This window comes from Muscardinus avellanarius, assembly GCF_963383645.1.
Source record: "Muscardinus avellanarius genome assembly, chromosome: 2".
NCBI lineage: Eukaryota > Metazoa > Chordata > Mammalia > Rodentia > Gliridae > Muscardinus > Muscardinus avellanarius.
Window position 1 is genome coordinate 13,907,433 of NC_137787.1, and position 6,000 is coordinate 13,913,432.

Sequence of the window (6,000 nt, forward strand, 5' to 3'; positions counted from 1 at the left end):
ACTCCACACACGGTCATATTCATTTCATCTGTGTCATCAAAATGCAGCTGTTCTGCCCAAAATGGGAAATGTTGAAGTTACAACCAAGAAAGCTTGCTGAGGCACTACAATGACACTGATTGCTTTTTTTCTCAGAAAGCAAATTACTTTACATGGGTTTCTCCCTTCTGTCTCCCTTCCCCAACTGCATAAATTGGGCATAGATCGTAAGAATGTAGCAGCAGCATAAGTCAGATATACAACCCATCACCCCCCAAACCCAAATTCCAGGTTGTCTTGGTATCTTGTCACTAGTCTTAAGAGACTGAACATTTTCACTGATATTAGTGGCTCATGCAAAGTGCCGGTGGCTGAGCTACTCTTTGGAGATTTGGGCCAGTTGGTTCTAGATGCTTACAAAGCAGCATTTGCTTAGTAGATAGATTCAGTTTGATAAATTGCTGGATAGAGCTATACTAGAAATCATTTAATTGAATTATAAGTCTATGATTGATTGATTGATTTGAAACAATAGACAACCTCCTTTTCTCTAGGATTTTTATACTTCTTTCTCTACACCTTACAAATTCTTGGACTTTCTTTTAGTCCCCTGTGAAGTTATAATATTTTTCGTAGGTCTTTTTTCCCCATCAAATTTCTAAATTGTTTGTCGTTCGTAGAGTCCCCTCTTGGCTGAGTAGGATAACATATGTTGCACTTTTCATAGAAAACTGAAAAATAATTTCTGCATGCATGGCTCCTGTTTTCTCATTGATTTATACAATTACCACTTAGCAATATATAGAAGAAATCCAAGCATTGTCTAAGATTTGAAAAATTAGGGAAGGAGTCAGTTTTTACTCTTGCTCTATGTTCATTACTCCACACTACTTAGTTACAAATTCATGGGTGTTGAAATGTAACAGTTCTTCTAGATATGGGACACCTACCTTTCTTGTATTTAAATATTGCTAGTTAATTGGAAAAAATAAAATGCAAATATTCCAACAAAATAAATAAGTGTCTTACAGCAAGTCCACATAAAGTTATATGGGAAATATTACTTGAGATGAAATCTTCCTGACATTGGCTGGTGTTAAAAATACATTTCTCAAAGAGAGTTATATCTAGTCAGTCAGGAAGAGGCAGTTTCAGTTTAGATATATGTCTGGTAGTTTGGCTTTTATTTTTTTTAAGGTAGTGTGTTGTTTCCTTTTTCTGAGAATGCAAAAGCAAGCTCTCACTGCTGACACAGATGTGCTAAGAGACTGTTGTAAAATATTTATGGTATGGAATAGTGGCTAAATAGCTAGCATGCACAACTCGAATTCCAATTAATACCCTGAAAAATATCTCCAATGCTTTTAATAATTCAGCATGGCTTATTTTACTAATGAAAATCTAGCTTAACCATTTCCATGGTAATGTAACGAAGTGAGAAAAGGAGTAAAAATAGCCCGAGGCTTAGGAAAGCTCGGGATGCCTACACTGCGGCTTTATTTCTGCCCCACCTAATACCACATGCAAACTTCAACATTAAGTATCCTTAACTCACAGCCATTCCACTCTATAAACAGATAGCTTGGTCTATGTAGTGCTGGATTCAATTCCCATGCTTACAGAATCTGGAAAAAAAAAAGTGATACATACCAAAATATAAGTCCCCTGGGAGGGCTAAGCACAGTATTCAGAAGGTGACTTGCGTCTGTCAGAGCACCCTCTCAAAGCTGGTCTCAGGGCAGTTCTGCAGGACTCCTTCAGCACCATAAGAAATAGACTTGTAGTTCAGCTCAGTTTCCCTTCAATTAAAGTGCATTGTATCTGGATGGGAAAAGTGTCGAATCCCAGGTTCTTCATTACTAGAAATCAGAGCAGTCTTGGTGTTCTTCCTATCAGATAAAATGGCCTTTAAAGTTTGCTAGGAAGATGCCGCTGTGGCAGAAGACAGGTGCTTGCTTCCTTAAATCGACATTCGGAGAAAAGAGGGCTTAGCTAATGGGTGGGGATGAACACACAGCCCCTCTCCTTCCAGGTCCAGCAGGAAAGAAATTGGATGATTTTACCCACTTTGCTACACGGATGATTATAAGACCCAAAACGACCACCAGACTGGCTAAGGTGCCTCATTTGATTGTATTCTGCGAGGACAAAAATAAAAGAAAACAAAAAAATCAGAAATATCCTCCTTTAATGTTTCTTTTTGGCCAAAAAGATGCTCTTTCTCGTTGCCACTCACATACAGAAGGTTTGGAGCAGCCTGGCTTGTGGCATCGTCCCTCCCCCGTGACAACCAGCTCTCTCTCTCTCTCTCTCTCTCTCTCTCTCTCTCTCTCTCTCTCTCTCTCTTTCTCTCTCTCTCCACTCCCTCCCTGCCCCTGACTCCCTCCCTTCCTGCTTCTCTCTCTTTCTCCTCTCCAGCTGCCTTAGTCTGTTGATGCTGCTGCTGATTAATCAGGAATTCTGAAACAAAGAACCTACCTTCTGAAATAAGCGGTAATCTCTCTCCTGCTGTCCCTCTGCACTGAGCAGCAAAGCGGCCAGCAGCCTAGCACCTTGGATAGTTCCCGCTCCCTAGGCCCCTTGGAAAAGGGAGAAGGAGCACCTGGAGAAATGGCAAGAAACCCGAAAGCAACATCGTTCTACTTAGGATTTGGGCTCCCTGGGGGAGCTCCCATCCTCATTAAAGGCCTCACATCGAGGCAATAGAGCCTCTCTCTTTTATCTAACTGAGCTGAAGTCTGATTAGTAAATAATAAAATGAAGAGAGGATAAAGAAACCCCATTCGTTTATATCCACACTAGCACTAATTCAGTCTTGATGGAGAAGAAAAAATAGGAATCCATCCCAAAGCACTGTTCCTACTGCCGAGAATGTTTAAGTGATAAGCTTTCCACCCCTGGTGGGGCTAATAAAAACGAGCCACAACTTAAATGGAGCATCCGGAGCTCAGTCTGATACCCTTTTGATATCAATTTTGCCTCCACCCTGCCTGCACAAGCCAGCCATGCACACAATTACTGCTGACGTACTTGAGGCTGCTGCTCGGGAAGAGGGGAGGAGCCTTTTAACCTCATCAAAACAGCTTCATGCCACCTGCTCCCATGGCACGAGAACAAAACTAGCCCACTTGGAACACGCACAGCATCCACGTGGAAGGAACAAAGGTTTCACTCCGAGTGCACTCTTTTTTTTTTAAACTAAATTAAGATGTAAAATAATCGTGGTGCATTTGCCATCAACTCCTATAGACTCACTGCCCAGATTATTTAAAATCATTCTCTTTCCTAGAGACTTTCACTCTGTTCTGAGTGTGTGTGTGTGTGTGTGTGTGTGTGTGTGTGTGTGTGTGTGTTACTGGAGATTGAACCATTGAACCCAAGGGCATTCTACTCTCAAAAAAAAAAAAAAAAAAAACAACCCAGGCCCCTTTTTTCACTTATGAAACAGGGTCTCATTAAATTATTGAATGTCTTGCCACGCTGCTGAGGCTGTCCTCGAAACTGCCATCCTCCTGTTTCAGTCTCCTAAGTATATTAGGATTACAGGTGTGCACCACCACACCCAGCTCATTCTATTAATATTGTACTGAATATTGAATATGAATATAAAATTCCCAATGCACACCACAATTTATATATGTGTGTATGTGCTATACATAGGTTAAAATGTGTGTGTGTGTGTGTGTGTGTGCGTGTGTGTGTGTGTGTATGCATGTGTTTGTTGGAAATTTTTATCTACTACTTTTTCTAAGAGTAAGTAAGTAGTAAAATGTAGATTTTTTATACCAGTTAGGTTCATGCTATGGTAAAAATAATAATAAGTGATAGACTTCTGCTCATTATTTAGAGGGAAGAATGTGCTTATTGTCCAATATTGACCTGTAGATTTCTTCCACCACTTTCTTTTCTAGTAACTCTTCTTGGAAATGACCTTTATTCAAAAGTTGATTTATTTCAAAAGACATTACATCTATATTCTTAACTAATTTCTTAGAAAAATATGTTCTGTGTTTAATTTTTCTTCTCTCAGCTTGGCCATAAAATAACAAACTTAAGGTCGCTTTTCTAGTTCTTAAATGCTGTCTGAACTCTGCTATGATCCTATAAATTTGCTTGTTTAGCTTGTGTCTGGGGGAACATAAAATCAACACATTCCATGACTATAGAGTTTCTGATTTCACATGTTTTAAAGTACATTCTGGTACCTCTTTTCTTCTTGCATCCAGCTTCTGGATAGGACACCATTTCTGCTTAATGCATCCTGCAAGATTATACAGATAGAAGAAAAAGAAATGTAATTGAGAATGAGAAAAGAACACACCCCTGACTACTCTTATTCCTCTTCCCCCCTCTCTCTTCCTCTCTCTCTCTCTCTCTCTCTCTCTCTCTCTCTCTCTCTCTCTCTCTCTCATATCCTAAAACATTAGCAAATTGTGAAAAACTACCTCAAGTACCACTTGCAATCTATCAACAGATACCACACTGAGATCAAGAGATTTGCTAATGTATCATTATTTTGGAGAGTGAAGTATCCTCGTAAAAGTTGTCTTTCCTCACATGGACAAAGGAGAAAAAGATTCATTATAGGGAATTTATATGCAGACATTTCAAGAAGTGGAGCTACCTTACTGTGACTAATAATTTTACCATTTTAGGTGGCTATGTCTCGAACAATGGAGAACTTGAATAAATAAGTGTGAAGCCCACTTCTACACCCGAGAAAAATAATACCCAGATAAATAAAATGACTTATTGGCTTCTTGGGGTTAGCACCTGAGTTGATCTGTGGATCGTAGGTCTCATCAACTTGGCCAACAGAATGGTTCTGTCACTTAATTTCATCTACCGAATAACTCAAAAGAAGCCAGGAGGTGCTGATGGACCACTGCCAAGCATGGAAAGAATTGTTTATCACAATAATCCAAAAGTAAAGGTACTTTATCCCAGAATAGACAGAGCATATTTAGAACAATAGATTATCCCTTTAAATTAAGTATTTTCAACTTTAGGAAAATATGTGATCTTCCCTGTCTTCTCTCCCTTTTTACTTCTCTTCCACACCCTTGTTTCCTTTCTTCCTTCTTTACTTTCTCCTCCACCATCCCTTATCACAGAGTAGAACTTGGGAACCATCACATCATACCAACCTTATCTTCTAAGTCTCATGCTCTCTTCATTCTAGACCTTGGTGTCTGCTAATTGGACAGTTTCTTCTCTGGAGACATATTAGGATACAGGAGTGTACAGCATCATTGTGTATTGGCATCCAGAACTATTCCTTTATGTATCACTGAATAAAACAGAAAGGGTCTATACTCTTTCAAATAACCTTAGGACCAAATGCAAATGTCAATTCTATTCTTTTTTTTTAATTTTGTAGCACTTGGAATCGAACCCAAGATCATTCTACCTACAAGCTATACCCCCAGATCTTCATATTTTTGGTTTGTTTGATTTGAAACAGAATCTCATGAGGTTGCTAAGGATCTTGATACATTGCTGAGGCTGGTATCGAACCAGCAATTCTCCTGGCTCAGCCTCCCAAGTACTGGTTTTACAGGCATGTGCCACCATACCCAGCTACTTCTATTCATTTTAATAGTATACAAATAAACATGCATTTGGCCAAAATTAAAGTTGACAAGAATAAAGGTATCCAAAGATCCCAAATGTCTAAATTATAGCTATGTTTTGGTTTATTTCTTGTGTATCTTTATAAAATCCACAGATGTCTCAGGTTTAAATAGAAAACCAGCCACTGAGATATATCACAAAGTTCTCAAGTCATGGTGGAATTTACCTTCCCCGTTAGTATTGATGAAGGGAGCTGATGCCTTTGGGGTTAAATAGGCTTTTTGGTGAACTCTGAAAAGAGGAAGGACCCTGAAAACACCTCTTACTTTAAGGTCAGCCAGATGGTAAACAGTGTTTTTCTTAAAAAGTGAGGTGATTTAGGTAAGTAAGAATTGACATAGAACACTCTAGAGACCCACATGAATAAAACCCTAAAGGGGTTTTTCA